Here is a 27,491-nt window from a genome sequence, read left to right as displayed (position 1 = left end):
ACTGGGCCTCCACCCGAGCAGCCACAGTCAAGCGGTAATGCCTGGAGAAGGTATGAGTCGATGCCCAAGTTGCTGCCTTACAAATCTCTTCCAAGGAGACGGACCCGGCCTCTGCCATCGAGGCCACCTGTGCTCTAGTGGAGTGAGCCTTCAGCTGGATAGGCGGCATCTTCCCCGCGGCCACATAAACCGCTGCAATGGTTTCCTTGACCCATCGTGCCACTGTAGGTTTGGATGCCTGCAGACCCTTACGAGGACCTGCGAACAGCACAAACAGATGATCCAACTTCCGGAAATCATTGGTCACTTCCAAGTATCTGATGATGACTCGTCCCACATCCTCCTCGACCTATCCGCCGCCTTTGACACCGTCAATCATAATTTACTTCTCGACACACTGTCCTCATTCGGGTTCCAGGGCTCCGTCCTCTCCTGGTTCTCTTCGTATCTTTCCCAACGCACCTTCAGAGTATTTTCTAATGGCTCTTCTTCCACCCCCGTCCCGCTCTCTGTTGGGGTTCCTCAAGGATCTGTCCTTGGACCACTTCTTTTCTCGATATACACCTCTTCCCTGGGCTCGCTGATCTTATCACATGGTTTCCAGTACCATCTCTATGCTGATGACACCCAGCTTTATCTCTCCACTCCCGACATCACAGTCGAAACCCAGGCTAAAGTTTCGGCCTGCCTTTCAGACATCGCTGCCTGGATGTCCAACCGGCATCTGAAACTGAACATGGCAAAGACTGAGCTCCTTGCCTTTCCACCCAAACCCTCTTCTCCTCTTCCCCCACTTTCCGTCTCTGTTGACAACGCCCTCATCCTCCACATCTCTTCAGCCCGCAATCTCGGAGTCATTTTTGACTCCTCCCTCTCCTTCTCTGCCCGTATCCAGCAGACAGCTAAGACCTGTCGCTTCTTCCTCTATAATATTAGCAAAATTCGCCCATTCCTCTCTGAACAGACCACCCGAACCCTCGTCCACTCGCTCATTACCTCTCGTCTTGACTATTGCAACCTTCTCCTCGCTGGCCTCCCGCTCAGCCACCTATCCCCCCTTCAATCTGTCCAAAATTCCGCCGCACGTCTTATCTACCGCGTGAACTGATATTCTCATATCACCCCTCTCCTCAAGTCGCTTCACTGGCTCCCGATCCGCTACCATATACAGTTCAAGCTTCTCCTATTGACCTTCAAGTGCACTCAATCTGCAGCCCCCCATTACCTCTCTACCCTCCTCTCCCCGTATGTTCCCACCCGTAACCTCCGCTCTCAGAACAAATCACTCCTATCTGTACCCTTCTCCACAACCGCTAACTCCAGACTCCGCCCCTTCTGCCTCGCATCACCTTATGCCTGGAACAGACTTCCCGAGCCCATACGCCATGCGCCCTCCCTGACCATTTTCAAGTCCTTACTGAAAGCCCATCTCTTCTCCCTTGCTTTTGGCGCCTAACCACCTTCCCCATTCATGATACCTACACTTACTACATAGTTTGTTTCCTTTAGATTGTAAGCTCTCTTGAGCAGGGACTGTCCTTCCCCATGTTTAAACTTGTACAGCGCTGCGTAACCCTGGCAGCGCTATAGAAATGCTAAGTAGTAGTAGTAGTAGTGCTCCTCTGGGTAGTCCTCCCTACGAAAGGAGGGTAGGCAGAGCTGCTGATTCACATGGAAACGAGAAACAATCTTGGGCAAGAAGGAAGGCACCGTGCGAATAGACACTCCTGCCTCCGTGAACTGCAGGAAGGGCTCTCGACATGATAGCGCCTGGAGCTCGGACACTCGTCTGGCTGAAGTGATAGCCACCAAAAAGACTGCTTTCAACGTCAGATCTTTCAGAGATGCCCTCGACAAGGGTTCAAAAGGCGGCTTCTGCAAGGCTCTTAGCACTAGATTGAGATTCCACGGAGGCACCACCGAGCGCAGAGGAGGGTGTAGGTGATTAACTCCCTTGAGAAAGCGCACCACATCTGGCTGTGAGGCCAGGGAAGCCCCCTTCAGGCGACCCCTGAAGCAAGCCAGAGCCGCTACCTGGACCTTAAGGGAACTGAGCGACAGGCCTTTCTCCAGTGTTGCAGGAATGCCAACACTGAAGAAATTGGAGCAGTGAAGGGAGAAAGAGAGCCTGCCTCACACCACGATGCAAAGGTACGCCAAACCCTGGCGTAAGCAGTAGAAGTAGAGCGCTTCCTCGCTCTCAGCATAGTGGCGATGACCTTGTCTGAGAAGCCCTTCTTCCTCAGACGCTGCCACTCAATAGCCAGGCCGTAAGACCAAAGGGGGAGGGATCCTCCATCACCACAGGACCCTGATGCAACAGGCCCCGCTCCGCTGGCAGCCGCAGAGGGCCGTCCACTGAGAGCCTGATCAAGTCCGCATACCAGGGACGTCTGGGCCAGTCCGGACCCACCAGGATTATCCGGCCCGGATGCTTTGCCACCCGGCCTAGCACCCTGCCCAACATGGGCCAGGGTGGGAACACATAGAGGAGCTCCTGTGTCGGCCACTGTTGGGGAAGAGCATCTACTCCCAGAGATCAAGGGTCCCGTCCTCTGCTGAAAAAGCGCGGCAATTGGCCGATGACGCCATCAGATCTAGGCTTGGCTGGCCCCAGCGCTTCGTGATGTCCAAGAACGCCTGAGCAGATAGCTGCCACTCTCCGGGATCCAAGGTATGGCGACTGAGAAAGTCCGCCTTGACATTCATGACTCCCGCAATGTGTGCCACCGACAGCTGTTCCAGGTTCGCTTCCGCCCACTGGCATAGCTTCATGGCCTCCTTGGCTAGAGGGGCGCTCTTGGTACCTCCCTGGCGATTGACATAGGCCACAGCCGTGGCATTGTCCGACAGGACCCGTATTGGCTTCGCCGCCAGTACCGGGAGAAACTCCAAAAGCGCCAACCGAATGGCTCTGAGTTCCAGGAGGTTGATAGACCACTTTGCCTCTGCAGGAGACCAGAACCCCTGCGCTGTCCTTCCCAAGCAGTGGGCTCCCCAGCCCGTCAAAGAGGCGTCCGTCCACTCCGGGGTGAAAAGAGGCATTCCTGTGGACAGCTTGTCCGGCCTCAGCCACCAGCTCAGTGCCTTGCGCACCGCTGGATCCAAGGGAAGGCGCACAGCGTAATCTTCCGACACTGGAGTCCATCACTGCAGTAGAGAGTGCTGTAGAGGTCTCATATGGGCCCTGGCCCAGGGCACTACTTCCATCGTGGCCGTCATAGAGCCCAACAGCTGCACATAGTCCCAAGTCCAAAGAGGAGAGGCTACAAGGAACTGGTCCACCTGAGCCTGAAGCTTGACAATCCGATTGTCTGGAAGGAACACTCTGCCCACTTGGGTGTCGAAACGAACTCCCAGATACTCCAGGGACTGAGTTGGGCGCAGCTAGCTTTTCTCCCTGTTGATGATCCACCCAAGGGAGCTTAAGAGAGCAATCACCCGGTCTAAAGCTCTGCCGCACTCTGCATAAGAGGGGGCTCGGATCAACCAGTCGTCCAGATAAGGATGGACTTGTACTCCTTCCTTTCGTAGGAAGGCCGCGATGACCACCATTACTTTGGAGAAGGTCCGCGGAGCCGTAGCCAACCTGAACGGGAGGGCTCTGAACTGGAAGTGTCGGCCCAGGACTGCAAAACGCAGAAAGCGTTGATGAGGAGGCCAGATGGGAATATGCAAGTAAGCTTCCTTGATGTCCAAGGATGCCAGGAACTCCCCTGCCTTCACTGCCGCTATAACAGAGCGGAGAGTCTCCATTCAGAAGTGTCGAACTTTCAAAGCCCGATTGACCCCTTTGAGGTCGAGGATAGGCCGTACAGAATCTCCTTTCTTTGGTACCACAAAGTAAATGGAGTAATGTCCCTTGCCAAGCTGATCTTCTGGCACCGGAACGACCGCACCCAGGCGGATCAGATTGTCCAAAGTCTGCTGCACTGCCACAGCTTTGACCGGAGACTTGCAGGGAGAGTGCACAAACCCGTCTCTTAAGGGTCGGCAGAACTCTAGCTTGTAGCCGTCTCTGATGACTTCCAGCACCCAAGCGTCTGAAGTTACCCTGGTCCACTCGCTCAGAAACGAGGATAGGCGTCCTCCAATCTGCTCTGAGCCGTGGACCAGGGCCCCGTCATTGGGTACGAGACCCTGGGGGAGGACCGGAGGACGCACCTCCGAGACGGCGGTCTCTGCAAAAGGAATGCTGCTTGGGGGAGAAGTTCCTTTTGAAGGAAGAGGGAGCAGAGGAGCCTGACTTGCCCGGGCGATACCGACGGGCTTCCTGAAACCGTCCTTTGGAGGAACCGGGGCGGGCACCACTGGCCCGAGCCCTGACCTCCGGTAACCTCTTGCCCTTAGACGTGCCGAGATCGGTCACAATCTTGTCCAGCTCGACCCCAAAGAGCAGCTTGCCTTTAAAAGGCAACTTAGCCAGGCGAGGCTTAGAAGCGTGGTCAGCAGACAAATGCTTCAGCCAAAGCCAGCGCCGTGCAGAGACATTCTGAGCCATACCTTTAGCCGAGGCTCTCAAGACATCATACAGCAAGTCTGCCAAGTAGGCCAAGCCCGATTCCAGGGCCGGCCAATCAGCCCTCAAGGAAGGATCCGAGGGGGAAGCCCGCTGCACAATCGTCAGGCACGTCCTGGCCACATAGGAGTCACAAACTGAGGCCTGCAAACTTGAAGCAGCCGCCTCGAAGGGCGACTTTAAAGCCGCCTCCAATCTTCTGTCTTGGGCGTCCTTTAGGGCCGTGCCACCTTCCACCGGCAACGCCGTTTTCTTAATCACCGCAGTGATTAAAGAATCCACGGTAGGCCAAAGAAAGGCCTCCCGTTCACCTTCAGGCAGAGGATAGAGGCGGGACATAGCCCTAGCCACTTTAAGGCTCGCTTCCGGGAAATCCCATTGAGCCGAAATCAAGGTGTGCATGGCTTCATGCACGTGGTAGGTTCTAGGCGGGCGCTTCGTCCCCAGCATAATGGCAGAGCCAGCAGAGGCTGAGGGAGAGACGTCCTCCAGAGAGGAAATCTTCAAAATGCTCATGGCCTGCACTAACAGGTTGGGCAAATCCTCTGAGCGAAAGATCCACGTTGCAGAGGGGTCATCCGCTCCAACCAAGAGAAAATCCGTCTCCTCCAAGAAATCCCCAAAGGACCGTTGGGAGAACTCAGATACGCTGCCCTCATCTACATCACAGGGACCGAGTCCACTAGGGCCTGGAAATCCACCCGAGGGCGTTTGCTTCCGGAGGCCTCAACCCCTTTATCAGCCAGGGGAGCAGGGGCAGCGTTTTGCATAAGAAAAGCCTGATGCAGCAGCAAAATGAACTCAGGGGAGAAACCCCCCAGACTGTGCACTTCTGCAGCCTGGGCCACGACCCTAGACGCACCCTCAACCGGTGCTCGCAAGAGCGGGGGAGAAACATGCTGTGCATCCAACATGGCGTCCGGCGCAAAACTCCAAGAAGGAGCCACGCGGGAAGAACGGCGCTTAACTTTCACCGCTTTCTTGCCGTCACCCGAATCAAGGGCGACCAAAGCATTAACGTCTCCCACCTCGAGGGCGGCCCAAGAAGAAGCCGTCCGAGCAGAGTGGCCGGCCAAAATGGAGGGGGCGAGCAGCGGGGGATGGGCGCTTATGGCGGGAAAAACCGCCGCACCGGAGGAAGAACCGGGACACTGACCGGACTCCAAACTGATGCTCAAAAAAGGCGATTCAGGCTTTGAAACCCCCGCATCCCCATTAGATGCGCCCACGCGGTCCGGGGAGCGATTCTTCGCGCCCTCGCCCTCCGACGCCATAAGCCACGTGGAGACCGATCGGGGAACCCCCCTGCCCTCTACAAAAGGTAAAAATTACCTGCTTCTCGCTCCGAGCTGTAACGAACTGGTGTCCCAGTGAGCAACTGCAATAAATGCTGATATAAACGTTGAAATAAACGCCCGTAAAGGACATTCAAAAAAAAATTTTTTTTTTTTTAAACGGAGCCAGCAGGAGGGGGGAGAAAAGGAGGGACCTGGCACCACCAGGTTTGCACTTACTCAAGAAGAGCCCTCAACCCCAGGTACTCAACAAAACCTAAGAATTAGGCTTGGAGACCTAGCCAGAGCTGCTGCTGTGTGTGACCACCACCTGCTGAGATAGAGAACATACTGAGGAGTTTCCGGCAGCACATGACCACATATAGGGAGGCAAAAGGATTGCTCTCTATCTCCACCTGCTGGTAGATGGACACAACCCACCAGTCTATGGATTGATCAGCATGATGATATGGAATCCACAATAGGACACTACCTCCTATCCTATGATTCTTCAATTTCTTCTGGAGTCTTTCATGAGGTACTTTGTCAAACGCGTTTTGAAAATCCAGATACATAATATTAACCAGCTCACCTTTATCCACATGTTTGCTCACCCCTTCAAAGAAGCCTTGTACCTTTTGTCCTATTGTGGATTAAAAACTGGTTAAAGGATAGGAAACAGAGAGTGGGGTTAAATGGGCAGTATTCACAATGGAGAAGGGTAGTTAGTGGGGTTCCTCAGGGGTCTGTGCTAGGACCGCTGCTTTTTAATATATTTATAAATGATTTAGAGATGGGAGTAACTAGCGAGGTAATTAAATTTGCTGATGACACAAAGTTATTCAAAGTCGTTAACTCGCGACAGGATTGTGAAAAATTACAAGAGGACCTTACGAGACTGGGAGACTGGGCGGCTAAATGGCAGATGACGTTTAATGTGAGCAAGTGCAAGGTGATGCATGTGGGAAAAAAGAACCCGAATTATAGCTAAGTCATGCAAGGTTCCACATTAGGAGTTACGGACCAAGAAAGGGATCTGGGTGTCGTCGTCGATAACACACTGAAACCTTCTGCTCAGTGTGCTGCTGCGGCTAGGAAAGCGAATAGAATGTTGGGTATTATTAGGAAAGTTATGGAAAACAGGTGTGAGGATGTTATAATGCCGTTATATCGCTCCATGGTGCGACCGCACCTTGAGTATTGTGTTAAATTCTGGTCGCCGCATCTCAAGAAAGATATAGTAGAATTGGAAAAGGTACAGCGAAGGGCGACTAAAATGATAGCGGGGATGGGACGACTTCCCTATGCAGAAAGACTAAGGAGGCTAGGGCTATTCAGCTTGGAGAAGAGACGGCTGAGGGGAGACATGATAGAGGTATATAAAATAATGAGTGGAGTGGAACAGGTGAATGTGAAGCGTCTGTTCACGCTTTCCAAAAATACTAGGACTAGGGGGCATGCGACTAAACTACAGTGTAGTAAATTTAAAACAAATCGGAGAAAATTTTTCTTCACCCAACGTGTAATTAAACTCTGGAATTCATTGCCGGAAAATGTGGTGAAGGCGGTTAGCTTAGCAGAGTTTAAAAAGGGGTTGGACGGTTTCCTAAAGGACAAGTCCATAAACCGCTACTAAACGGACTTGGAAAAATCCAAAATTCCAGGAATAACATGTATAGAATGTTTGTACGTTTGGGAAGCTTGCCAGGTGCCCTTGGCCTGGATTGGCTGCTGTCGTGGACAAGATGCTGGGCTCGATGGACCCTTGGTCTTTTCACAATATGGCATTACTTATGTACTTATGTACCTTGCCTACCAGAGCAAAGTACCTGGCTTGTGAAGTACTATAAGGCTAGGTAGTCAGTGCTTATAGTGTCTATGCCGATCTCCTGTAGCACATAGGTGTCTCTGGTATCGTTTTCATGGCCAAGGTCCTATATTGCATAATAAAAGGAAAAGTGCTGTATGTGAGATGTCTATAAGTCTGACAGTCCCATAACAGCCCTCTTAAAGGTGTTAAAAAGTACATAAATGAGGGTGCGCTTGTGTGTCTAGAAAGAAGCAGAGGCAAGAAAATGTATATCAACTGGGTATGAGTGTAAAAGATCAATATGTTAGTTACCCAATGCCCTGATGGCTGAAGAAAATACATTGAATTATACTTGCTAATATGCAGCCTCAATTCCTTCTAGTGACACCTAGGAAGCTACTTCCCAGCCCACCTCATCCAAACAGTCATCTGAGGTAATCAGTAAGATGGAATCATCAACAGATATTGAGGGACTATGAGACCAATGGCAACTTGGCTGTAGTTGGATTCCTGACTATAATTCACTTTACTGATGCTCTAATGATCATGACTTGCAGAAAATGAATCCATGAAAAGTGCACAGCAACTCCTGTGTGCCTATGATAAGTCTTTATGAGCTCGATTGAACTGGTACTGCTCTCACCAGTTGGATTACGGCAATTGTGAGATTGACAAGGATGGAAGAAGCACAGGGAGCCTTCAAGAGTAGGAGTGGTCACCTCATGCTTTCCATGTGCTTGCCAATCCGCCTGCAGGAGGGGTCTGAAATAAAATATATATGTATATGTTAAACATAACTACACAGAAAACAGTAAAACGTGATGAAATAAATGCAATATTGATGAGCAGCCATACAAAATCATAAATGAATAGATTGATATGAATGCACACAAATGATAACACAGGGCGTGAACAAATCATAAATGTAAACTCCAACTCAATCTAAAATTTTAGAATATGCTGCAAGCATTTCTATCCTGCAAATTCCTTACCAACAATGGAACTCTCACACATTTTGTCCTTTGAAATGTTAATAGTTATTAATACAGTTAATGTACTGTATTTCATGTATGTGTGTCATAAATATTTACTTAGGTATTTATTTATTGGGGTTTATTAACCACCTTTATGAAGAGATTCACCCAAGGTGAACAGCAGGCACAGTTCAACATAAACCTACAATTTTGTTAACTGCATAACAATAGTAAAATAACCAAGAACAAACAATAAATGAGGTAAGCTTAAAAACAGTAAATTGAAACCTAATAATACAACTGCAGTGGAACATTATCAAAGATATACACATTTAGCAGCACTGGAATTCAAATACCAGAGATATAATACAATGTTAGCATAATACTAATGATACTACTACTACTACTTGACGTTTCTAAAGCGCTACTAGGGTTATGCAGCGCTGATACACCTAATAAGCATACTTATTGCCAAAATTATTACTGAACTGCATGTATTATCCTTAATTGTGTAAGTAAAAGTGCAACTATGACTGTGTAATGTGAGCCTTATTAAGCCCCATGGTTATAATGTCAGAAGCAAGAATAGAGATAAATAGGACAGCGCGTAAATAGAAGAAGCTGTGGTTTACTTTTTCCGCTGCCCGAGAATTAAGTGAGAACCCATTAATATTAGGATCCTGTATGGATGTCATAGGGAAGGCCAATCTGGCTCATTTAACACCATCGCCCTCTCTAAGATGGCCACACCAATGCACAGTAGAATGGATGCCAATTACTAAGCTCTGTAGTTCCCTATTGCCATACCTACTCTGAGTGGTAACTCACAGAGAAAATTTTGTCTCAACAAATATCTCCTGATGAATGAATTGGAGGCAAGCAGCTCCATCGGCAATGGGGGTCTGTGTAATAACACCGTACCCCACATGATCTGTAGTAGCACAGTAAATGCAAAGAAATCTAAGGTAGTGCATGCATGCTTTATCCTGTATGATGATGCTGGTTCTAGCCGCAGGATTTGCATGGTACCTCATGCTCAGTGAGGCCACCCTGTCACATGAGTTCACACCACCGCTTCGGTGTCACTCCCTTATGCCATCATGCACCCAAAAGAAAGCAAGGAGGCATATTTTCAAAGCACTTAGCCTTCCAAAGTTCCATACAAACCTATGGAACTTTGGAAGGCTAAGTGCTTTGAAAATATGCCTCAAGGCCATCCCACCTCCATGCCGTAGAAAAGAAATGCAGTGATGGTGAAACAGGCTCGGAAGTCAGGAGACGAAAGGCAAATTGGTTCCAAAACAATTCAGCTTTTATTGCTAGCAATGAACAGCACTGAGTTCTCTCTCAGGATACTGTGTGTCAGAAATCATCCGACACTTACATTTATACTTCCCTGCTGGGCCTGCGCATTAGGCCCCCTATACATCACAGTTGACATGCGCAGTACACACTTGTAGTTCTCACATTACACATTTGTAGTTCACAGTACATACACACGTCATAATACTGAAATGATACTGGCTAGGGAAACGAAACTTAACATTCTGCTCTACACACACACATAATACAATGCTCCTTTCTGGCTGAGGAGATAAGGTTCGTTAGGCACAGAGATGCAGGGTGGGGGTTGGCAACACCCTCCAAGGCCATCTATGCACATAGTAACTTAACTACGGGCAGGCTGGTTTCTGTGTGCAAGCCTTGCTGACTAAAATTACAAGCTGTTTATCTAAAGCATCTGCATCCTGTCTCCCTCAGATAGGCATTAAGGCAGCAGGAGCTGGTTAAGGCACAGTACAAGAGAACTTAAATGCCCAATACATTCAAGTTTGGAGTATGCCCCAAAAGGGCAGAAACAGAGGTAGTATGCACAAGGTAAAAGTCCATCAGTAGTATGCACAGAGCTTGAGGTTGTCTTGTTGGTCTAGTAGTATCCAGTGTTCAGTGGTCCACTCCTACAATGGTGAGGCCAGCACACCGTCAACCTCTGGGAAAAGGCAGCCCTCACAGTGTCTGCACCGATGCCTGTAGGATCTTGAAAAATGAAAAAAAAAATGTCAGCCACTCGCTGGAACATGGCATCCTGCAATTGCCAGCAAACCACTCTGCTCCAACTAAGGCCAGATCAGTACTCTTAAACCGACATTCTCCCCCCAAAGCTGGTAGTCCTGCGCACGTACGACTTGTCCTCCAAGACAAGGACTTACCCATAACTGACGTGGTCGTACCTAAACTGACTTGGGTGAGAACAAAGAACAGCCTGCAAATACAGGCCACTAGCCAAGCCAGCGAGCACTCAGAATGGCTACACGAAATCGATGAACATCCTGAGGCCAACTACGCCAGAAAAAGAAAATTGGTAGGGAGCAAGAAAATAGGTCTGAGTCATTGGAGCAGCAGGCAAAAATGGTGATTGTACTTTTGCAAATGCCGTCCATGCTGCTTCCGGTGCTCGCCCCCTTTTTCCGCCTCTTGCACTTCCTGTCCGTTACCTACTTCTCCATCCCTCATCTACTATACTACTACCCCCTTTTCATAACCCTGACCTGTTTTTCTTCCATCCTACAAGCCCTTACTTACTCCCCCTTACCCCCTCCCCCCCCAGGATCCCCTGGCCTCCTCCACTTCACCAGATCATAAGGTATAGATGAAAATAAATGAGCAGGGCAAACATCCAAGACACAATATGAATGAGAAAACCTCCCCAGCAAGAACCCTGTTTCCTCCACTATAATAGGAGAAAAAGAGTCCCAGCATTGGTCGACTGCAACCCCGATTAGAAAATTATGAAGTAGCACTGAGTGAATGAAGGACTAATGATCTCAAAATCTGATCGAATTAATGCTACTTTGTGTGTGAACAAATCAACATGCTGTTAAGCTGTAGGACCAGACTGACTAACACTTTTAGACAGTAATGAACTAGTCAATTCGCTTACTAAATGGAACATTTTTCTACTATTTCCCTGTTCTAAACCAATCAAATTAGAATAATATAAACATCTAGTCTCTGCTGTTTTCAGTTTGTAAGATCTATATAGTAATTTCCAAGACCACCTATCACTCTGGGACTTACTTTTACGCCATAATCTTTCAAGTTGTCAACAGTTATGTTTTAGTAATTGCAAATTCTTGGTATACCAATGAGTTTTTCTCCTATAAGAGACTATTCTAGTAGTTACTAGTGCATCCCTATCTAATATCTTTTGTGATATTGAACCCCAATTAGATTTTAATGCAGTTGATTCAGTTGGTATAAAAACAATCTCATTAGATAATTCAGACCAGAAGGCCACATTGTCAGTCTCCCCTCTAGATGATATCTCTCTCTCTTAGTTTGTGTACTTACAGGTTTGGACAAACATAAATGTATAACAGAATTCAACAAAAATGATGGGACCACGGTATTGCCATCCACAAGGCATTACTGATCAAAGATAAAGGACATGATGCTAAGAAATCTAATGCGTGGTCCTTCTCATGAGTAGGTCCTCCAGCCCAAAGAGTTAAGTTCTAAGAACTTAAAAAGAGTCTAACATCTTTGACATTATGATCTGAAATATCATCCAAAAAGCAGATTCAGATAAAGTATCAACCTAAAGAACTGCCTCTGCAACTGTGAAATTGCTTCAAGCAATATGGGCTCAGCCTTAGCCTAAGGTGCAGGAGAGCGGTTAGCCATCATAATCCCCATAGAAGACCCTAAAGAATCATCCAATATTCTATATGACATAAATTCCAGCACAAGAATAGTACAGGAAACAACTAAGCAAACATTAAAAAAACTCTTATATACTACTGTCACTCCCCCTTTTTTGTACTCAATCTCAGAACATGTAAAATCCTATAGCTCAATCGGCAAAGATAGGGTATTAATGAACTATCTTGTTCTGTCAGTCAAGTTTCAGTTAAAAACATAAATCCAACATCTAGTATTACATTCAGATCCTACAATATTAATAACTTGTTCCCAGCTGACCTAACATTAGCATAGCCAATCGGAACAGGTGTAAAATGAGGACGTTATAATCCCTTTGTACTGGTCCATGGTGCGACCGCACCTTGAATATTCTGTTCAATCCTGTTCGCTGCATCTCAAAAAAGATATAGTGGAATTAGAAAAGGTACAGAGAAGGGCGACGAAAATGATAAAGGGGATGGGACGACTTCCCTATGAGGAAAGGCTGAAGTGGTTAGGGCTCTTCAGCTTGGAGAAAAGACTGCTGAGGGGAGATATGATAGAGGTCTATAAAATAATGGAGTGGGTCGGGTAGTAGTGAATTGTTTGTTTACTCTTTCCAAAAATACTAGAACTAGGGGACATGTGATGAAGCTACAAAGTAGTAAATTTAAAACGAATCAGAGAACATTTTCTTCATTCAATGTGTAATTAGACTCTGGAATTCGTTGGCAGAGAATGTGGTAAAGGAGGTTAGCTTAGCAGGATTTAAAAAAAGGTTTGGACAGCTTTCTAAAGGAATAGTCCATAGACCATTATTAAACTGACTTGGGGAAAATCCACTGCTTATTTCTGGGATAAACAACGTAAAATGTATTTAACTTTTTTGGGATCTTGCCAATTATTTGTGACCTGGATTGGCCACTGTTGGAAACAGGATGCTGGACTTGATGGACCTTTGGTCTGTCCCAGTGTGGCAATACTTATGTACTTAAAATCATGCTTAGCCAGCAGATCTGGATCCCTTTTGACAACTTTTAAAAATGAAAGCCTTGAACTCAGTGGCGTTCCTAGGGGGGCTGGCACCAGGGGCGGATCGCTGATTCGCCCCGTCCCCCGGGTGCAGCGCCCCCCCCCCCGATGCAGCGCGGACCCCCCCCCCCCCGGCAAAAGGACACCCCCGTGAAGGACCCCCCCCCCCCGCCGGGTGCACGCTGCCGGGGGGGGGGGGGGTGCCGCGCGCGCCTGTCCTCCGTTGTTCCATGCTGCTTCTCTGCCCCGGAACAGGATTGAACAGAATATTCAAGGTGCGGTCGCACCATGGACCAGTACAAAGGGATTATAACGTCCTCATTTTACACCTGTTCCGATTGGCTATGCTAATGTTAGGTCAGCTGGGAACAAGTTATTAATATTGTAGGATCTGAATGTAATACTAGATGTTAGATTTATGTTTTTAACTGAAACTTGACTGACAGAACAAGATAGTTCATTAATACCCTATCTTTGCCGATTGAGCTATAGGATTTTACATGTTCTGAGATTGAGTACAAAAAAGGGGGAGTGACAGTAGTATATAAGAGTTTTTTAAATGTTTGCTTAGTTGTTTCCTGTACTATTCTTGTGCTGGAATTTATGTCATATAGAATATTGGATGGAATGACTTTCCTATGAGAAACGCAAAAGCAGCTAGGGCTTTTCAGCTTGGAGAAAAGATGGCTGAAGGGAGATATGATAGAGGTATATAAAATAATGAGTAGAATGTAATGGGTAGACGTGAATCGTTTGTTTACTCTTTCCAAAAATACTAGGACTGGACTTTATACCTCAGCTTAATAAAAGGATCAATTAGAGATGATTATTTATTTATTTTATTGAAAACTATTACATACATAATAAGACACAAAACAAGACCATCTAAATTTCAGGAAATTACTGAAGACCACTGTGTTCAAGAAGGCTTACCTTCAATGAAGCTACAAAGTAGTAAATTTAAAACAAATCAGAGAAAATATTTCTTCACTCAACGTGTAAACTCTGGAATTCATTGCCAGAGAATGTGGTAAAAGCATTTAGCTTAGCAGGGTTTAAAAAAAAAGTTTAGCTATCTTACTAAAAGAAAAGTCCATAAGCCATTATTAAGATGGACTTAGGGAAAATCCACTGCTTATTTCTAGGATAAGCAGCATAAAATGTATTGTACTGTTTTGGGATCTTGCCAGGTACTTGTGACCTGGATTGGCCGCTGTTGGAACAGGATACTGGGCTTGATGGACCTTCGGTCTGTCCCAGTATGGCAAAGCTTATGTTCTTACATTTATTTAGGGGTCTTTTACTAAGCTGCAGTGAGCACTAATGCGTGTTTACCATGGGCATGAAAGGGCTTACCATGGGGTACACTCAGTTGTCCCACGGTAATTTTTGCATGAGCGAGCACTACCCATAAAAATTTTATTTTTTAGCACTGGGGCTGGGGGTGGAGACTGTGCATGAACAGTGCTAATCGGTTATCATAGCTACATTGCTGCACGCTAACAGATTAACGTGTGGTTATCACATGAGCCCTTACCACCTATATAATGGGTAATGGCCACTCACTAATGGGAAATTTAGAGCATGGCCATTAATGGGGAAAATGAAAAAAAAAAAATCAGCCATTTTACTCTGGCAGTAAAAATGGCCGTAGCTCATGGGAATGACCCCATGTAAGCATGCACTAAGGCCACTTTTTACCGCAGTTTGGTAAAAGGACTCCTTAGACAGGCATTTTCAAACATGCCAGGTCTCATGTCTTAATATTTTTTGGATAATGTGTGTATTTGGCACTTAGGCAAAAGCAGGATTTTATCTATGGCAAGTTATAAATTTAATTAAACGGTATCTGTTTTATGGAATTAACATATATCTGTTTTATTTATTTACTAGTAAAAAAGGCCCGTTTCTGACACAAATGAAATGGGCTCTAGCAAGGTTTTCCTTGGAGTGTGTATGTTTGGGAGAGTGTATGTGAGAGTGACTGTTTGAGAGTCAGAGTGAAAGTGTGAGTGTGTGTGTGTGAGAGAGAGAGAGTGAGTCTGGGTGTGAGTGTGTTTGTGAGAGAGTGTGTGTGTGAGAATGAGAGTGTGTGCAAGTGTGTATGTGAGACACAGTGTGAGAGAGAGTGTGTGTGTGTGGGCGAGAGAGAGAGTGTGTGTGAGACACAGATTCTCTGTGAGAGTGAGTGTATGAGACCAAGCGAGTGTGTGAGTGACTGTGTGGCACATAGAGAGTGAATGTGATACAGTGTGAGACAGAATGTGTGAGAGTGAGAGTCAGAAAGACATTGTATATGAGAGAGAGAGTGTGAGCCCTGCCCTCCCAATCCATGCCCATCTGTCCCCTGCCCCCTCCATTCATCCTTTTCCAGCAATTCCCCTCTCTCCCTGAGCCCTGCCCTCCCAATCCATGCCCATCCATGCTCCTCTGTCACCTGCCCCCTCCATTCATCCCTATCCAGCAATTCCCCTCTCTCCCTGAGCCCTGTCCTGCAATCCATATCCATCCATGCCCATCTGTCCCCTCCATTCATCCATATCCAGCAATTCCCCTCTCCCTGAGCCCTGCCCTCCCAATCCATGCCCATCCATGCTCCTCTGTCACCTGCCCCCTCCATTCATCCCTATCCAGCAATTCCCCTCTCTCCCTGAGCCCTGCCCTGCAATCTATATCCATCCATGCCCATCTGTCCCCTCCATTCATCCCTATCCAGCAATTCCCCTCTCTCCCTGAGCCCTGCCCTCCCAATCCATGCCCATCCATGCTCCTCTGTCCCCTGCCCCCTCCATTCATCCTTTTCCAGCAAGTCCCCTCTCTCCCTTCCATGACCCCCCCTCGCATCCATGCTCCTCTCTTTCCCATGTCCCAGCCTGGCCCGCCCTCTTCTCCCCCCCCCCCCCTTCGCACCATGCCCCCCCCTTCGCATCCATGCTGTCGTTTCTCCCCTGCCCTCCCGCTCCCATTGTTCAACTTTACTGCCCACCCTCTTCTCTCCCCCCAACATCCCTTTTTTTTTTCTTCTTCTTTTTAAATTTACCTCCATGGCGGTTCCGGCATGTCCATCCTTGACGTCAGAAGAAGGCGGAACACAGCGAAGGGAAGGCTAGAGACGTCGGGAGCGCCGCCTCCTTCCCTGATGCTGCGCTGCTGGAATTGTTTGGGTTTTTTTCCGCCCTCGACGTCATGACGTTTGACGCGAGGGCGGGGCAGAGACGGCTGGCTGGCTTCACACCAAGAATCCACGAACCCTACAGGGAGTGTTTGAGTGGCTTCAGAACGTTGTCTTCAGAACGTTCACGGTGCGTTTTATTATATTAGATTTAACACATTCATACCCCACATTTTCCCACTAGTTGTAGGCTCAATGTGGCTTACACAATACCGTAGTGCAGGCTACAGTTAGTAAAATACAATTTAACAATGTAATAATAAAATAGTAATCGAATATGCAACGTATAAGACAACAAAGATAATAAAAGATAATTAAGGATGATAAAGTCCATTAATTTTGCTGTAACAAAGAAGAAGTAATTTAGGTTGAGTCTGGAAGGTAAGCCTTCTTGAACACAGTGGTCTTCAGTAATTTCCTGAAATTTAGATGGTCTTGTTTTGTGTCTTATTATGTATGTAATAGTTTTCAATAAAATAAATAAATAATCATCTCTAATTGATCCTTTTATTAAGCTGAAGTATAAAGTGACCCTTATTTATTTTTGTTACATTTGTACCCTGCGCTTTCCCACTCATGGCAGACTCAATGTGGCTTACATGGGGCAATGGAGGGTTAAGTGACTTGCCCAGAGTCACAAGGAGAGCTGCCTGTGCTGGGAATTGAGCTCAGTTCCTCAGTTCCCCAGGACCAAAGTCTACCACCCTAACCACTAGGCCACTCCTCCCACACGCTAAGGCCATTTTTACTTAAGTGGTAAAATGGCTAATTTTCCTTTTTAGCATTTATGGCCATGTGCTAATGTTAAACTAAGGGCTCTGTTTACTAAACCAGGTTGTAGGCGCACTAATGTTTTTAACACCCACTAAAAATAAGTGTGCACTAATGTTAGTGCATGCCATTTTTAGCACAGTTAAAAATGCTAGCACACCTTAGTAAACAGGGCCCTAAATCACTGCAGATTCAATTCTCTTGATATTCACAAAAAGCAACACTTTAATCTCGATGACAGATGGATAAAAAATGAAAGGAAAAAGCCTCAAATGAGCTCCAGGTCATACAATCCCTTCGGAGGTGAAACTTTCATCATCATCATAAAAAGCCTTCCTTAACAACCATCTTTAATGTTCATTAAACAGTTCAGGTCTATTCAATATTTCAGAATCCACTTTTAATCACACTTATCTTGTGGTTATCCACTTCACAGCCATCTTTCACCTTATCTTACCAGATTCCATAACGACAACCAACGATGGCTATGTAGGCTATGTTGCTTCAGGGTATCACCATCTGGGACTGTGTCTGTTGCTTTCTGGCTAATAATTATTGACTGAGTTGCCAGATGAAAAAACAAGGACATTTTTGCTTTCTGCTCCTTAGAGACCTGGAGCTCATTTGAGGATTTTTCCTTCCATTTTTTATCCATCTGTTGTTGAAATTAAAGTGTTACTTTTTGTGAATATCGAGGGAATTGAATATGCAGTGATTTAGTTTGATATTTATCCATTCCCTTCATTCCCTATATTGGTCACGTGCTAATGTTACCATTAGCATGAGGCCAATAAAAAAGATTTCCATGTTAGTACTTGCTGACATCTATTTTGTAGGCAAAGAGCTCATGTGGTAATCCTGTGTTAATCAGTTAGTGTGGTAATGTAGCTGCATTAAGGGGTCCTTTTACCAAGCCACACTAAAGAGTGGCCAGCACTGGTGTCAGCGCATGGGTTTTCCATACACTGCAGACACCTTTCCATATATTTTTGTAATGGCCATGCGCTAATTTCCTCATTAGCAGGGACCATTATCATAGGAGTCCTTACCACCACCTATTTAAGAGGAGGTAAGGGCTCTTGTGTTACTCCTGTGCTAATTAGGTAGCGCATAGTTATGTGCCTGAGCTACCCAATTAGTGCAGCCATGCCTACTCTCTGCTCATGGGCACATCTCCCATGCTAGAAAATAAAAAATATTTTCCACTTGCTAAGTGGAAAACTACTTTGGGATGCCCTGCGTTAGGCCTACTGTGCCTTAGTAAAAGGGCCCCTAACTGATTAGCACAGGAGTGGCCACTCTTTGCCCCCAGACATGCCCCCTCTGTGCAAAAATAAAAAGTATTTTTTAGTGCGTGGGTAGCAGGTGCAGATTAGGAATTTACTGCAGGACAGCTGAGCACATCCTCTCGTAAGCCATTTTAAGCTGTGGTAAGCACATGTTAGCACTTACTGCAGAATAGTAAAAGGACCCCTCAATGTTAAGTGACTCTGGGCAAGTCACTAAACCCTCCAGTGCCCCTGGTACAAATATATGTAAACCACTTTGAATGTAGTTGCAAAAACCTCAGAAAGACGGTATATCAAGTCCCATTTCCCTTCCCCCCCCCCCCCCCCCCCCCCCCCGGGCCTCTGCTTGCCCCCACACCTTTCTGTCTCTGAATCACTGCTGCGCTACTCCCTCACTCCAACCTCTCCTGCTCCAGTGCTCTCGTGTGCTGGGAGTTGGGACACAGAATATTGCATTAATGCGATATCACGTTAATGTAATCATCTGGGTCTCGGGTGGCACACATGCCACACAGGAGCATGAGAGAACAGACCCAGAAGTAGGCAGGAAGAAGCTTGCTGGTGCCACGCCCTAGCCTGCCCCCTCCCCCCCACCTTGGAGGCTGGGCCGCCTGGGGAATTTTGGCCCATCTCTGCCCCCTCCCTCGGAGGCTATGCCAGGCTTGATCACTGCTGCTCTTTGTGATCTTTGGGCTAAGCGAGGAAAGTAAACAAAAACAAGAGAAACAGGAAGCCTACATGTTTCTCCAAACAAGTAGCTGAAAAAATAAGAGCAAAAGAGGTTTTGTTCAAGAAATGCAAAAGAATGTTTTGAGAGGATCATGGAAAAGATTATCGGATTAAACTCAAAGAAGTGAAGAGGGAAGTACGGCTAGTGAAAGCATGAGCAGAAGAAAAAATGGCTAAAGATGTAAAGAGAGGCAACAAGACCTTTTTCAGATATATTGGAGAAAGGAGAAAAGATAGGAATGGAATTGCGAGACTGAAAGATAATGAAAATGGCTATGTGGAGAGTGAGAGGATAAAGCAAATGTGCTAAACAATTACTTTTTTTCGGTGTTCACGGAGGAAAATCCTGGTGAAAGACCGCAGTTGGCTGCCGAAGGAATATCTGGGAATGGAATGGATATTGGAGAATCTGAACGTGGACATAGCTATGGGGCTGGACGTGATGCATCCCAGGATACTTGTCAGCCCATCAACTACCTGCCTCCTTGCCTGCACAACTACTTACCTGCCTGCCTCCTGCCTGCACAACTACCTACCTGCCTCACCGCTTGCCAGCCCATCAACTTACTTGCCTACCAGTTCACCCATCAATCTGCCTGCCTCCCAGCCCATCAATTTACATGCCACCCAGCTCACCCATCTACCTGCCTGCCTCCCAGCCCATCATCTGCCTGCCCCCCAGCCCATCAACCTAGCTACCTGCTGCCCACCCATCCACCTACCTACCCTGCTGTCCCAGTCCTAAGCCTCCAGTTCTACTATCCCGTTGCCTCCCAGCTCACCCACCAACCTGCCTGCCTCCCATCCCATCACCTGCCTGTCCATCAACCTAGCTACCTGCTTGCCTCCCAGCTCACCCATCAACCTGCCTGCCTCTCATCCCATCACCTGCCTGTCCATCAACCTAGCTACCTGCTTGCCCACTCATCCACCTACCTACCCTGCTGTCCCAGTTCTAGCCTCCAGTTCTACTTTCCTGCTCTATCTGTTGCCTAACACCTCAGTCACTACATATACACCTATAAACACCTTAGTCACTACTCATGGCCCCTATACACATTCTCTTCCTTGCCCTGTTCCTCCCTAATCTTTTCCTCCCCTGCCGCTGTCTACCACAAGAACTCACTGCCCATCCATGCCCTCTCCCGTCCTGCTCACTACTGTAACACCCTACTCACCACCCAGTCCCTCACCACCTCACCATCTCTCCTATCCCCCTCCTCCTTCTTAGCTCTCAACCTTCAACACTTCCTTCCTGCCATTAACCCATCCCCATTCCTCCTAAGCGCATCCCGTCTTCGTCGCCTTCGTCGCCCTACCTCCCCCACCCTCCTCCACACTCTCTTGCTCCTTCTCGTGCTATCCGCGGGAGATATCAATCCCAATCCAGGTCCCCCACACCTGTCCTTGTCCTATCCATGTAAACGATTCTGGGATGTCTCCAATCTCATCTCTATCCCCCTCCTCCCCCCTCTTCCCTCCCCTTCCCGTGTGCCCTGTCCCTCTTCCCTCCCCTTCCCGTGTGCCTTGTGGAATGCCCGTTTGGTCTGTAACAAACTCTCCTTCACCCATGATCTCTTCATCTCCCGTTCCCTTCAACTGCTCACCCTAACTGAAACCTGGCTCACCCCCGATGACTCTACCTCAGTCGCGGCCCTTTGCCATGGAGGTTATCTTTTCTCCCACACTCCCCGCCCAGTTGGCCGCGGTGGAGGCGTCGGGTTTCTACTTTCGCCCTCCTGTAGTTTTCAACCCCTCCTCCTACCGCAGTCTCACTGCTTCTCATCCTTTGAAGTTCACTCCATCCGTCTATTCTACCCGCTGCCACTCAGAGTTGCAGTCATTTACCGCCCCCCTGATAAGTCCCTCTCTTCCTTCCTTACCGACTTTGATGCCTGGCTCTCCATTTTCCTTGAACCCTCATCTCCGTCCCTCATTCTTGGAGACTTCAACATATACGCTGATGACCCAGCTGACTCTTACGCTTCTCAGTTCCTCATTCTGACATCCTCCTACAACCTCCAGCTGAGCTCCACCACCCCTACTCACCAAACTGGCCATTGTCTTGACCTCGTCCTCTCCTCTACCTGCCCACCCTCCAATTTCTGCACATCAGCTCTTCCTATCTCTGATCATCACCTGATCACCTTCACACTTCATCACCCTCCCCCTCAGTCCCGCCCAACTCTAACCACTACTTTCAGGAATCTCCAGGCTGTCGACCCTCCCACCTTATCCTCTAGTATCTCTAATCTCATCCCTTCCATCATGTCCTCCGACTCTGTCGACAAGGCTGTCTCTGCTTACAATGCCACTCTTTCCTCTGCTCTGGACTCCCTTGCACCATCCACCTCCCATCCTACAAAGCATACTAATCCCCAGCCCTGGATGACCCCTTGCATCTGATACCTTCGCTCCTGCACCCGATCTGCTGAACGCCTCTGGAGGAAATCTGTCTCCCATACCAACTTCATTCATTACAAATTTATGTTATCCTCCTTCCAGTCTTCCCTATTCCTTGCCAAACAGGACTATTACACCCAATTGACTAATTCTCTCGGCTCCAACCCTCGTCGCCTCTTTGCCACCCTTAACTCCCTCCTCAAAGTGCCCTCTGCTCCCCTCCCCCCCCCCCCACTCTTTCCTCAATCACTGGCTGACTATTTCCGCGACAAGGTGCAGAAGATCAACCTTGAATTTACTACCAAACCACCTCCTCCTCTTCACCCCCTAACCCACTCCCTAAACCACCCAACCCAGGCCTCCTTCTCGTCTTTTCATGATATTACCGAGGAGGAAACCGCCCACCTTCTCTCCTCCTCGAAATGCACCACCTGTCCCTCTGATCCCATCCCCCCAACTTACTAAACACCATCTCTCCTACTGTCACCCCCTCCCCATCTGTCATATCCTCAATCTCTCTCTCTCCACTGCAACCATCCCCGACATCTTTAAACATGCTGTAGTTACACCACTCCTCAAAAAACCATCACTAGACCCTACCTGTCCTTCCAACATCCGCCCCATCTCCCTCCTTCCCTTCCTCTCCAAGATACTTCAACGCGCTGTCCACAGCCGTTGCCTTGATTTTCTCTCCTCTCATGCCATCCTCGATCCGCTTCAATCCAGTTTTCGCCCTCTACACTCAACAGAAACGGCATTCACTAAAGTCTGTAATGACCTGTTCCTTGCCAAATCCAAAGGTCACTACTCCATCCTCATCCTCCTCGACCTGTCCGCCGCTTTTGACACTGTCAATCACAATTTACTCCTTACCACACTATCCTCATTTGGATTCCAGGGCTCTGTCCTCTCCTGGTTCTCCTCTTATCTCTCCCACCGTACCTTCAGAGTTCACTCTCATGGATCTTCCTCTACCCCCATCCCGCTCTCTGTTAGAGTTCCTCAAGGGTCTGTCCTTGGACCCCTTCTCTTCTCAATCTACACCTCTTCCCTGGGCTCACTGATCTCATCTCATGGTTTCCAATATCATCAAAAGAGAAAAAAAACAACAACAACAAATTCAACCAACGAGGAAACAGACAACTAATAAAAATAAACACATCGAATCCCCCCACAGAACCATACCGCTCAATCCAAATAGGATACATTAATGCAAGATCAGCAGTAAGCAATTCAGTAGATATACTAGACTGGATTACCACAGACAATTTAGACCTCCTATTCATCACAGAAACCTGGTTCCACAGCCCTACAGACCCCGCCATTTTAGAGACATGCCCACCAGAATACAAAACCACCCACTGGACAAGATATGGAAAAAGAGGTGGCGGAATAGCTATCATTTACAAATCCGAGTTCACCATTGCAACCACTGGTGAATCCACCTCACCACAACTTGAAATCGCCTCGACAAGAATTAATCATCCAAACCTACTAGAACACCTCAAAGCTATTCTATTCTACAGGCCACCAGGAAAGTGGCAAGACGCCCAAACACAACTTATGGACTTCATCTCAAACACATGTGTATCTGCCTCAAACATCCTCATAATAGGAGATATCAACCTACACCTTGAAGACGACACCTCAACAGGAACACGAGACGGTCAGACCACCATAAAGCACATGTCTCCCTTCACTGGCGAAAAATACACAGAAGTGCAATCAACAAACATGAGCGAATAACAACATACACCACGAGAGGAAAAATAGACCCCACAACATTCTGGCAGCAGATCTACCAAAATGAATGGTCAACAAATCCAGACACCATCCAATTCCTCCAAGAATGGGACGATATATGTAAAACAACATTAGACAAAATTGCCCCTATTCAAACCAGAACATCACATAGGAAAAAATCAAATCCATGGTTCACCGAAGAGCTGAAAAAACTCAAAACACAAGTTAGGAAACTAGAACGCGCATGGAACAATAAGAAGGATGAACAAACACTAAATGCCTGGAAATTACTTCGGAGGAAATATAAATACACCATAAAACAGACTAAAAGACTACACTACAAGACAATGATTGGACCAAACTACAAAGGCACACACTAACTCTTCTACCTTGTGAACAAATTGCTAGTGTCAGGTTCTCAGGTTCAGAGCCCGCGGGGCCAGGCTCTGGAGCAAACGTGAGCCCTTGGGCTGCTGCCGAGGAGCGACAGCAGCAGGCAAAACCCACCAACCAACACTGGGCAAGCACACCGGCAGGGACTGCAGGCACTGCCCAGCGAACCAGAACACATGGACTGGAATCCCCCGGACTGGAGGACACAGGACTGGAACACACACCGGACCGGAACACACTGGACTGGAGCGCACCAGACTGGAACACACCGGACAGGAACACACTGGACTGGAGCACACTGGACTGGTCCGACCAGCTTCACCTGCACTTAGCTACTAAGCCCCCCAGAAGTTGAGCTCCTGGGTTCGAGTAGCCGGCAGGACTTACTGGATACCGGATGACACAGGGACCAGGACTGGAAACAGAAGTACTCCTAAACCTAAACTGATCTACGTGCTCCCAAGTCCTAAACCAGCAGGAGTGTTCCTAACAGTAAACTGACAAAAGGACTTCCTAAGCCCTATACTAAACAGGAGCTCCTAATCCCTGCTCAAGAAAGGGACTTCCTAAGCCCTAAACTAACAGAGCAGGGAACTAAACACAAAGCTAACACAGGTGCTACTAAGCACCAAGCTACAAGCAGAGCTTTACACTAATAAGTTAAACACAGAACTAACCAGCTACCTAAGCACTGCTCTAGCAAGCTAGAAACAACTAACAAGGTGCTTCCTAAGCACTACTCTGGCAAGCAACCAGAAGAGCTCCTAGCACTAAAAGGGAAGACAGGGGAGCCACAAGGAAAAAGCAGTGAAGCTAACACATAAGCCAAAAGTGCTTCTAAAGCACCAAACACCAACAGCAAAGACTGCAATGCTCCCAATAGCACAAACACCAGAAGTACTTCTAACAGCAAACTCTGCAGTGTTTCTAACAACACCAAACCCTGAAGTACTTCTATCAGCAACAGAGCTTCCAAAGCCCTACACACAGCAATGCTTCCAAAACCAAGAGGGAAAAGCAGGATAGCTAAACACACAGTCACCAGTGCACACTGCACTAACACTAACCTGGACCTTAGCAAAAGCAAGCAGGGAAACTAGACACAAAGTCAGAAGTGCACACTGCACCACCCTACCTAAAGCAAACACCACTGTTGCAAAGGCCCTGAAGGAAACAACACCACTTCCTTATCAAGGCCCTCCCTGATGATGTCACACTCCCTAGCCCCAGGCAACAGCACACTGACCCAGAGAGGCCCAACCCACACCAATGCAAAACCGTGAAGCACTTGAAGCCAGTACACCCAAAGAGAGGTAGAGCTAACTCAGTCCACCCACACAGGTGCAGTATAGTGAAACAATTAGAGCCATGCTGCTGGAAGCTGCCAGCACAGAGAGACAGAGCCAGCTCAGAAAGGACAGACAAAAGAAACAGAAGCCAGCTAAGAAGCTGACTCCCAGGAAAGAGGTACGTTTGAGAGGGGTTCTGACCCCAATCATAACAGCTAGACACCACACCAGTTACAAACAACAACAAAGACATACCAAGTGTTGACAACCTTGCGAAATACTTCAAAGAAAAAATTATACAACTACGACTTAAAATACCCGCCAGCCCTACTGAATACGCCACACTCCTAGACTGTCTAGACCTAGAAGATGGAATATACCCAGCAGACAGAACCTGGACTGAATTCGAAATACTATCAGAAGACCTCATCTCTGAAACACTCAAAAGATTCGCCAAATCCTACTGCAAACTAGACATATGCCCAAACAACCTCATGAAATCAGCCCCCCAACAATTCATAACAGACCTAACGAACCATGTAAACTCCATGCTACAAAGCGGACTTTTCCCAAAAGAAAAAGGAAATATTCTACTCACCCCAATACCCAAAGACGCAAAGAAAAGTGCGAGTGAAATAACTAATTACAGACCAGTAGCATCCATACCACTAATAACCAAAATAACCGAAGGGATGGTAACAAAACAACTTACAAACTATCTAGACAAGTTCTCAATACTGCATGATGCCCAATCAGGATTCCGATCGAACCACAGCACCGAAACAGTACTAATTACACTAATGACTAAATTTAAACAAATGATTGCAACCGGCAACAATATACTCCTTCTACAATTTGACATGTCAAGTGCCTTTGACATGGTTGACCACGGAATCCTACTACATATACTTGAATACTTTGGCATCGGAGGCAATGTCCTAAACTGGTTCAAGGGGTTTCTAACCTTACGCTCATACCAGGTCACATCAAATTCAACTACGTCTGCAGCATGGACACCAGAATGTGGAGTACCGCAAGGATCACCCCTCTCACCAACTATCTTCAACCTAATGATGACACCCCTGGCAAAACTTCTAGCAAGCCATAACCTTAACCCACATATATATGCTGACGATGTAACAATATATATCCCTTTCAAACAAGACATTAAAGAAATCTACAATGAAATTAACCAAAGCTTACACATCATGAACACCTGGGCAGATGCATTTCGTTTGAAACTGAATGCAGAAAAAACTCAATGCCTGATACCTCCCAATACAACACAAATGAATTCACCGCTATAAACAAACCAAAACTAAATCTTCCAATTTCAGAAACTTTAAAAATCCTTGGAGTCACAATTGACCGCCACCTGACACTTGAAAATCACGCAAACAACACAACCAAAAAGATGTTTTACAGCATGTGGAAACTGAAAAGAATAAGACCATTCTTCCCAAGATCCGTCTTCCGCAGCCTAGTGCAATCACTCGTACTTAGCCATTTGGATTACTGCAACTCACTAAACGCAGGTTGTAAAGAGCAAATACTGAAGAAACTTCAAACAGCCCAGAACACAGCTGCCAGACTCATTTTCGGGAAACCAAAATACGAAAGCGCGAAACCCTTACGAGAGAAGCTACACTGGCTCCCACTCAAGGAACGCATCACTTTTAAAGTATGCACACTAGTGCACAAAATCATTCACGGTGAAGCCCCAGCCTACATGTCTGACTTAATAGACCTACCACCCACAAATGCTAAAAGATCATCCCGAACTTTCCTTAACCTCCACTTCCCTAATTGCAAAGGCATAAAATACAAAGTGATGCACGCATCAACCTTTTCTTATATGAGCACGCAATTCTGGAACAAACTTCCACGTAACCTGAAGGCAACCTATGATCTGACCGACTTCCGCAAAATATTGAAGACTCATCTCTTCGAAAAAAATTTATCGAAAGGATCAAAACACATGAAGTCCACACACACTGTTTCTTCGACTCTTCCCTCTCCTTCTTTGTGCATATCCAACAGACAGCCAAGACTTGCCGCTTCTTTCTTTATAACATCATTAAAATTTGCCCCTTCCTTTCTGAGCACACCACCCGAACTCTCATCCACTGCCTCATTACCTCTCGCCTTGACTACTGTAACCTGCTCCTCACTGGCCTCCCACTTAGCCATCTATCCCCTCTTCAATCCGTTCAGAACTCTGCTGCGCGTCTTATCTTCCGTCTGGACCGTTATACTCATATCACCCCTCTCCTCAAATCACTTCACTGGCTTCTGATCAGATACCGCATACAGTTCAAGCTTCTCCTACTAACCTACAAATGCACATGATCTGCAGCCCCTCATTACCTCTCTACCCTCATCTCCCCTTACGTTCCTACCCAAAACCTCCGC

Source organism: Microcaecilia unicolor, chromosome 4 (genome assembly GCF_901765095.1).
Source record: "Microcaecilia unicolor chromosome 4, aMicUni1.1, whole genome shotgun sequence".
Classification (NCBI taxonomy): domain Eukaryota; kingdom Metazoa; phylum Chordata; class Amphibia; order Gymnophiona; family Siphonopidae; genus Microcaecilia; species Microcaecilia unicolor.
This window is presented reverse-complemented; position numbering follows the sequence as displayed.